Source organism: Harmonia axyridis, chromosome X (genome assembly GCF_914767665.1).
Source record: "Harmonia axyridis chromosome X, icHarAxyr1.1, whole genome shotgun sequence".
NCBI classification, from domain to species: domain Eukaryota; kingdom Metazoa; phylum Arthropoda; class Insecta; order Coleoptera; family Coccinellidae; genus Harmonia; species Harmonia axyridis.
In genome coordinates, this window is record NC_059508.1 from 35,939,330 (window position 1) to 35,949,329 (window position 10,000).

At 41.2% G+C, this 10,000-nt stretch overlaps 1 non-coding gene across 1 annotated transcript; it reads left to right on the forward strand.

The window, feature by feature from the left end:
• The first annotated feature begins 2,881 nt into the window (after window positions 1-2,881).
• LOC123688338 lies at window positions 2,882-3,000 on the forward strand. The gene has a single exon (XR_006749866.1). It is a non-coding gene; the product is annotated as a 5S ribosomal RNA (ribosomal RNA).
• The last annotated feature ends 7,000 nt before the right edge of the window (window positions 3,001-10,000 follow it).

The window sequence follows — 10,000 nt, forward strand, 5'->3', positions numbered from 1 at the left end:
TTCGGACTCCGATCAGAAAATCCGCCGATGCATGTCGTTAACACCTAGTCCGCCTCGTCCGATCGATCGAGGCCGTTTCGACCGTTCGCCGCGCCTACTAGAGCTGATTTCTTCGGACTCCGATCAGAAAATCCGCCGATGCATGTCGTTAACACCTAGTCCGCCTCGTCCGATCGATCTAGGCCGTCTCGATCCACCCATCGCGCATCGAAAGTCGCATCTCTCGAACTCCGATCCGGAAATCGGCCGATGCATCACGTTAACTATTTCTTATATATCTAATATAATATACATCGAGACGGTAAGAATTCTTTTAATCGAAGATATACATATACTTCTCATCAATATCCAAAAGCTTATCGAAAAATAAATTACTCAACTTTTACGTGAAGAATCGTTCACCCAAACCTTATCCCCTATATATGTCAGGAGAACCCAAGGTTCCCCTCCAGACACGATTTAGCAAACTTTTCCCGATCGATCCGACCCACCGAGGCCGTCTCGACCGTCCGCTGCGCCTACTAGGGCCGATTTCTTCGGACTCCGATCAGAAAATATACCGATGCATGTCGTTAACACCTAGTCCGCCTCGTCCGATCTATCTAAACAGTCTCGACGCACCCAACACTCTTTCAAAGTCGGATTACTCGGACTCAATCTGAAAATGGACCGATGCATGACGTCAACACTTAGCCCGCCTCGTCTGATCGATCTAAGCCATCTCGACCCACCCAACACGCCTTCCAAGTCGGATCACTCGGACTTCGATCTGAAAATCTCCGGACTCATTTTTATGAATATCCCCAGTCAGTAAGAACGTTATTTCGCCAATATATACCAACAATAAACCATATTCCAATAGCTGAACCAAAAATATAATTCCCGATCCAAACGTTCTGCATCGCCCAACGCGACCACCTTCCCTATATATGTCAGGAGAGCACAGGGTTCCCCTCCAGACAACACTTACGCTCTATCCCCGACTCTCGGTCGATCGATAGGCCAGGTCAGCGGTGTCTGTTTCGGCCGAAGCTCGGACTTTGGTCAAAATGTTCCGATACAAAATTTGAACCAAGATAGATACAGATATGATTCCTTCTTAAATATACGTTGATTATCGAACAGAATATGGTAAATATTTTGCGATGACCGAGGATTTCATGAATTTTTTTTTTTTTCGAAAAAATTTTCTGTTATCGGAATTTCCTCAAATTTCATTTGGTTGCCTACTAATGCATATTAAAAACGATAATCAACAATCAGAATCATTATTTATCATTTATTTCAATTTTTATAATGAAAAACGTTCACGTCCTTTCGCGCCTCTCGATCGTCGTTTACGTGATGCATCGGTCAGCCCTAGTTTACGTGGTGCATCGGTAAGATCGAGTTCACGTTCTGCATCGGTAAGATCCAGTTCACGTGGTGCATCGGTAAGATCGAGATTACGTGGTGCATCGGTAAGATCGAGTTTACGTGGTGCATCGGTAAGATCCAATTCACGTTCTGCATCGGTAAGATCCAGTTCACGTGGTGCATCGGTGAGATCGAGTTTACGTTCTGCATCGGTGTGATCTAGTTTACGTTGTGCATCGGTAAGATCGAGATTACGTGAAGCATCGGTATGATCGAGTTTACGTTCTGCATCGGTCTGGACTTAGAGATATATTTTCGACGTGAAAATGTTCCGATACAACTTTTGAACCAGGATAGTTAGAGAGATGATTTTTTCTGGGATGTACGTTGATTGGGGAATGGATTGTGGAAAATAACTTGCCATGACCGAGGTGTTCTCGAATTTTTTTTTTTTTTCGAAAAATATTTTCTGATTTTGGATTTTACTCAAATTTGATTTCGTTGCCTTCTAATGTGTTCTAAAAGAGTAAATCAGTAATCAGAATCGAAAAATATTTTTCGGATTTTTTTTTTTTTGAAAAAAAATTTTCTGATTTTGGAATTTCCTCAAATTTGATTTGGTTGCCTTCTAATGTGTTTTTAAAGCGTAAATCAGTAATCAGAATCAATATTCATTGTCGACTTTAATTTTTATAAGGAAAAATGTTCACGTCCTTAAACGCCTCCCCATCATTAGCCCGAGTCCAAGTCGATGTCAGTCCCGAGCGGACGGTGTCAGATACTACCTATCGCCCCGGTCTGGACTTGGCGAGGTATTTCGACGTGAAATGTTCCGATACAACTTTTGAACCAGGATAGTTAGAGAGATGATTTCTTCTATGTTGTACGTTGATTGTGGAATGGATTGTGGGAAATAACTTGCCATGACCCAGGTGTTCTTGAATTTTTTTTTTTTTCGAAAAAAATTTTCTGATCTTGAAATTTCCTCAAATCTGATTGCGTTGCCTTCTAATGTGTTCTAAAAGAGTAAATCAGTAATCAGAATCAATATTCATTGTCGACTTTAATTTTTATAAGGAAAAATGTTCACGTCCTTAAACGCCTCTCCATCGTTACCCCGACTCCAAGACGATGTTAGACCGGAGCGGACGGTGTCAGATGCGACCGATCTCCCCGGTCTGGACTTAGCGAGATATTCCGACGTGAAATGTTCCGATACAAAAATTTAACTGTGATAGTTAGAGAGATGGTTCCTTTTGTGATGTACGTTGATTGTGTAATAGAATATGGAAATAAACTTGAGATGACCGAGGTCTTCTGGGATTTTTTTTTTTTTTCGAAAAATATTTTTCGATTTCGGAAATCCCTCAAATTTCATTGAGATATGTCCTAATGTGTTCTTAAAGCTTAAATCAACAATCAGAATTAATATCCAAAAGTTATTTCATTTTTTATGAGGAAAAACGTTCACGTCCTTTCCGCTCCCAAAAAGTGAGATATCATAGAAAATATCGCAATATATGTTGTTTACGGCCATACCACGCTGAAATTGCCAGTTCTCGTCAGAACACTGAAGCCAAGCAGCGTCGGGCGCGGTTAGTACTTGGATGGGTGACCGCTTGGGAACACCGCGTGCTGTAAGCTTTTTTTTTACGTTCTGCATCGGTCTGCCGAGATAACGTGGTGCATCGGTATGATCGAGTTTACGTTCTGCATCGGTAAGATCGAGATTACGTGATGCATCGGTAAGATTGAGATTACGTGGTGCATCGGTAAGATCGAGATTACGTGGTGCATCGGTAAGATCGAGTTTACGTGGTGCATCGGTAAGATCCAATTCACGTTCTGCATCGGTAAGATCCAGTTCACGTGGTGCATCGGTGAGATTGAGATTACGTGGTGCATCGGTAAGATCGAGTTTACGTGGTGCATCGGTAAGATCCAATTCACGTTCTGCATCGGTAAGATCCAGTTCACGTGGTGCATCGGTAAGATTGAGATTACGTGGTGCATCGGTAAGATCGAGTTTACGTGGTGCATCGGTAAGATCCAATTCACGTTCTGCATCGGTAAGATCCAGTTCACGTGGTGCATCGGTAAGATTGAGATTACGTGGTGCATCGGTAAGATCGAGTTTACGTGGTGCATCGGTAAGATCCAATTCACGTTCTGCATCGGTAAGATCCAGTTCACGTGGTGCATCGGTAAGATGGAGATTACGTGGTGCATCGGTAAGATCGAGATTACGTGGTGCATCGGTAAGATCTACTTTACGTTCTGCATCGGTCTGCCCTTGTTTACGTGGTGCATCGGTAAGATCGAGATTACGTGAAGCATCGGTATGATCGAGTTTACGTTCTGCATCGGTCTGCCCGATATTACGTGGTGCATCGGTTCAGCCCTAGTTTACGTTGTGCATCGGTCTGGACTTAGAGATATATTTTCGACGTGAAAATGTTCCGATACAACTTTTGAACCAGGATAGTTAGAGAGATGATTTTTTCTGTGATGTACGTCGATTGGGGAATGGATTGTGGAAAATAACTTGCCATGACCGAGGTGTCCTCGAATTTTTTTTTTTTTCGAAAAAAATTTTCTGATTGTGGAATTTTCTCAAATTTGATTTGGTTGCCTCCTAATGTGTTCTAAAAGAGTAAATCAGTAATAGGAATCGAAAAATATTTTTCGGATTTTTTTTTTTTTCGAAAAAAATTTTCTGATCGTGGAATTTCCTCAAATTCGATTTGGTTGCCTTCTAATGTGTTTTTAAAGCGTAAATCAGTAATCAGAATCAATATTCATTGTCGACTTTAATTTTTATAAGGAAAAATGTTCACGTCCTTAAACGCCTCCCCATCATCAGCCCGAGTCCAAGTCGATGTCAGTCCCGAGCGGACGGTGTCAGATACTACCTATCGCCGAGGTCTGGACTTGGCGAGATATTACGACGTGAAATGTTCCGATACAACTTTTGAACCAGGATAGTTAGAGAGATGATTTCTTCTATGTTGTACGTTGATTGTGGAATGAAATACGGAAAATAACTCGCCATGACCGAGGTGATTACGATTTTTTTTTTTTTTTCGAAAAAAATTTTCTGATCGTGGAATTTTCTCAAATTTGATTTGGTTGCCTCCTTATATGTTCTAATAGCGATAATCAACAATCAGAATCAAAATCCATGATCGGGTTTGATTTTTATAAGGAAAAATGTTCACGTCCTTTTTTTCAACCCCGACTCATTGACGATGTTAGAACCGAGCCGGCGGTGTCAGATACGACCGATCGCCCCGGTCCCGATCGTCATTTACGTTGTGCATCGGTCTGCCCGAGATTACGTGGTGCATCGGTATGATCGAGTTTACGTGGTGCATCGGTAAGATCCAATTCACGTTCTGCATCGGTAAGATCCAGTTCACGTGGTGCATCGGTAAGATTGAGATTACGTGGTGCATCGGTAAGATCGAGTTTACGTGGTGCATCGGTAAGATCCAATTCACGTTCTGCATCGGTAAGATCCAGTTCACGTGGTGCATCGGTAAGATGGAGATTACGTGGTGCATCGGTAAGATCGAGATTACGTGGTGCATCGGTAAGATCTACTTTACGTTCTGCATCGGTCTGCCCTTGTTTACGTGGTGCATCGGTAAGATCGAGATTACGTGAAGCATCGGTATGATCGAGTTTACGTTCTGCATCGGTCTGCCCGATATTACGTGGTGCATCGGTTCAGCCCTAGTTTACGTTGTGCATCGGTCTGGACTTAGAGATATATTTTCGACGTGAAAATGTTCCGATACAACTTTTGAACCAGGATAGTTAGAGAGATGATTTTTTCTGTGATGTACGTCGATTGGGGAATGGATTGTGGAAAATAACTTGCCATGACCGAGGTGTCCTCGAATTTTTTTTTTTTTCGAAAAAAATTTTCTGATTGTGGAATTTTCTCAAATTTGATTTGGTTGCCTCCTAATGTGTTCTAAAAGAGTAAATCAGTAATAGGAATCGAAAAATATTTTTCGGATTTTTTTTTTTTTCGAAAAAAATTTTCTGATCGTGGAATTTCCTCAAATTCGATTTGGTTGCCTTCTAATGTGTTTTTAAAGCGTAAATCAGTAATCAGAATCAATATTCATTGTAGACTTTAATTTTTATAAGGAAAAATGTTCACGTCCTTAAACGCCTCCCCATCATCAGCCCGAGTCCAAGTCGATGTCAGTCCCGAGCGGACGGTGTCAGATACTACCTATCGCCGAGGTCTGGACTTGGCGAGATATTACGACGTGAAATGTTCCGATACAACTTTTGAACCAGGATAGTTAGAGAGATGATTTCTTCTATGTTGTACGTTGATTGTGGAATGAAATACGGAAAATAACTCGCCATGACCGAGGTGATTACGATTTTTTTTTTTTTTTCGAAAAAAATTTTCTGATCGTGGAATTTTCTCAAATTTGATTTGGTTGCCTCCTTATATGTTCTAATAGCGATAATCAACAATCAGAATCAAAATCCATGATCGGGTTTGATTTTTATAAGGAAAAATGTTCACGTCCTTTTTTTCAACCCCGACTCATTGACGATGTTAGAACCGAGCCGGCGGTGTCAGATACGACCGATCGCCCCGGTCCCGATCGTCATTTACGTTGTGCATCGGTCTGCCCGAGATTACGTGGTGCATCGGTATGATCGAGTTTACGTGGTGCATCGGTAAGATCCAATTCACGTTCTGCATCGGTAAGATCCAGTTCACGTGGTGCATCGGTAAGATGGAGATTACGTGGTGCATCGGTAAGATCGAGATTACGTGGTGCATCGGTAAGATCTACTTTACGTTCTGCATCGGTCTGCCCTTGTTTACGTGGTGCATCGGTAAGATCGAGATTACGTGAAGCATCGGTATGATCGAGTTTACGTTCTGCATCGGTCTGCCCGATATTACGTGGTGCATCGGTTCAGCCCTAGTTTACGTTGTGCATCGGTCTGGACTTAGAGATATATTTTCGACGTGAAAATGTTCCGATACAACTTTTGAACCAGGATAGTTAGAGAGATGATTTTTTCTGTGATGTACGTCGATTGGGGAATGGATTGTGGAAAATAACTTGCCATGACCGAGGTGTCCTCGAATTTTTTTTTTTTTCGAAAAAAATTTTCTGATTGTGGAATTTTCTCAAATTTGATTTGGTTGCCTCCTAATGTGTTCTAAAAGAGTAAATCAGTAATAGGAATCGAAAAATATTTTTCGGATTTTTTTTTTTTTCGAAAAAAATTTTCTGATCGTGGAATTTCCTCAAATTCGATTTGGTTGCCTTCTAATGTGTTTTTAAAGCGTAAATCAGTAATCAGAATCAATATTCATTGTCGACTTTAATTTTTATAAGGAAAAATGTTCACGTCCTTAAACGCCTCCCCATCATCAGCCCGAGTCCAAGTCGATGTCAGTCCCGAGCGGACGGTGTCAGATACTACCTATCGCCGAGGTCTGGACTTGGCGAGATATTACGACGTGAAATGTTCCGATACAACTTTTGAACCAGGATAGTTAGAGAGATGATTTCTTCTATGTTGTACGTTGATTGTGGAATGAAATACGGAAAATAACTCGCCATGACCGAGGTGATTACGATTTTTTTTTTTTTTTCGAAAAAAATTTTCTGATCGTGGAATTTTCTCAAATTTGATTTGGTTGCCTCCTTATATGTTCTAATAGCGATAATCAACAATCAGAATCAAAATCCATGATCGGGTTTGATTTTTATAAGGAAAAATGTTCACGTCCTTTTTTTCAACCCCGACTCATTGACGATGTTAGAACCGAGCCGGCGGTGTCAGATACGACCGATCGCCCCGGTCCCGATCGTCATTCACGTTGTGCATCGGTCTGCCCGAGATTACGTGGTGCATCGGTATGATCGAGTTTACGTGGTGCATCGGTAAGATCCAATTCACGTTCTGCATCGGTAAGATCCAGTTCACGTGGTGCATCGGTAAGATGGAGATTACGTGGTGCATCGGTAAGATCGAGATTACGGGGTGCATCGGTAAGATCTACTTTACGTTCTGCATCGGTCTGCCCTTGTTTACGTGGTGCATCGGTAAGATCGAGATTACGTGAAGCATCGGTATGATCGAGTTTACGTTCTGCATCGGTCTGCCCGATATTACGTGGTGCATCGGTTCAGCCCTAGTTTACGTTGTGCATCGGTCTGGACTTAGAGATATATTTTCGACGTGAAAATGTTCCGATACAACTTTTGAACCAGGATAGTTAGAGAGATGATTTTTTCTGTGATGTACGTCGATTGGGGAATGGATTGTGGAAAATAACTTGCCATGACCGAGGTGTCCTCGAATTTTTTTTTTTTTCGAAAAAAATTTTCTGATTGTGGAATTTTCTCAAATTTGATTTGGTTGCCTCCTAATGTGTTCTAAAAGAGTAAATCAGTAATAGGAATCGAAAAATATTTTTCGGATTTTTTTTTTTTTCGAAAAAAATTTTCTGATCGTGGAATTTCCTCAAATTCGATTTGGTTGCCTTCTAATGTGTTTTTAAAGCGTAAATCAGTAATCAGAATCAATATTCATTGTCGACTTTAATTTTTATAAGGAAAAATGTTCACGTCCTTAAACGCCTCCCCATCATCAGCCCGAGTCCAAGTCGATGTCAGTCCCGAGCGGACGGTGTCAGATACTACCTATCGCCGAGGTCTGGACTTGGCGAGATATTACGACGTGAAATGTTCCGATACAACTTTTGAACCAGGATAGTTAGAGAGATGATTTCTTCTATGTTGTACGTTGATTGTGGAATGAAATACGGAAAATAACTCGCCATGACCGAGGTGATTACGATTTTTTTTTTTTTTCGAAAAAAATTTTCTGATCGTGGAATTTTCTCAAATTTGATTTGGTTGCCTCCTTATATGTTCTAATAGCGATAATCAACAATCAGAATCAAAATCCATGATCGGGTTTGATTTTTATAAGGAAAAATGTTCACGTCCTTTTTTTCAACCCCGACTCATTGACGATGTTAGAACCGAGCCGGCGGTGTCAGATACGACCGATCGCCCCGGTCCCGATCGTCATTTACGTTGTGCATCGGTCTGCCCGAGATTACGTGGTGCATCGGTCTGGACTTAGAGATATATTTTCGACGTGAAAATGTTCCGATACAACTTTTGAACCAGGATAGTTAGAGAGATGATTTTTTCTGTGATGTACGTCGATTGGGGAATGGATTGTGGAAAATAACTTGCCATGACCGAGGTGTCCTCGAATTTTTTTTTTTTTTTCGAAAAAAATTTTCTGATCGTGGAATTTTCTCAAATTTGATTTGGTTGCCTCCTAATGTGTTCTAATAGCGATAATCAACAATCAGAATCAAAATCCATGGTCGGGTTTGGTTTTTATAAGGAATAATGTTCACGTCCTTTTTTTCAACCCCGACTCATTGACGATGTTAGAACCGAGCCGGCGGTGTCAGATACGACCGATCGCCCCGGTCCCGATCGTCATTTACGTTGTGCATCGGTCTGCCCGAGATTACGTGGTGCATCGGTCTGGACTTAGAGATATATTTTCGACGTGAAAATGTTCCGATACAACTTTTGAACCAGGATAGTTAGAGAGATGATTTTTTCTGGGATGTACGTTGATTGGGGAATGGATTGTGGGAAATAACTTGCCATGACCGAGGTGTTCTCGAATTTTTTTTTTTTTTTCGAAAAAAATTTTCTGATCGTGGAATTTTCTCAAATTTGATTTGGTTGCCTCCTAATGTGTTCTAATAGCGATAATCAACAATCAGAATCAAAATCCATGGTCGGGTTTGGTTTTTATAAGGAATAATGTTCACGTCCTTTTTCGCCTATGTTCTTTTTCGACGTGAAATGTTCCGATACAACTTTTGAACCAGGATAGTTAGAGAGATGATTTTTTCTGGGATGTATGTTGATTGACGTACGAAACTTGGAAAAAAATAGAAAAGACCGAGGTACTCTAGAAAAAAAAATTTATTGAAAATATTTTTTTGATTTCGGAATTAATTCGAAATTCATTCAGATGTCTTCTATCAATATCGCGAAAGAAAAATCAATAATCAGAATCGATATTCATCTAAGATTATTTCCTTCTGGATTGTGTTAACATTCGGTACGATCTTGTCTACGTGATGCATCGGTTTGTTTCTCGGCTCTTGTGAGCAAGTTGGACACTCGAGACGGCCTCCATCGATCGGATTAGGCGGGCTTTAATGTTAACGTGCTGCATCGGTGTGATCTTGTTTACGTCATGCATCGGTATAGCTTTAAATCGCGCCGTAAAGTCGTTCACGTCATGCATCGGTATCTTAAATCGCGCCGTAAAGTCGTTCACGTCATGCATCGGTATCTTAAATCGCGCCGTAAAGTCGTTCACGTCATGCATCGGTATCTTAAATCGAGCCGAAAAGTCGTTCACGTCATGCATCGGTATGGCTTTAAATCGCGCCCTAGGGTCGTTCACGTCATGCATCGGTGGCACAAAAAAAAGACGCCGATGCATGACGTGAGCCGACTTTTCGGCTCGATTTAAGATACCGATGCATGACGTGAACGACTTTACGGCGCGATTTAAGATACCGATGCATGACGTGAACCGA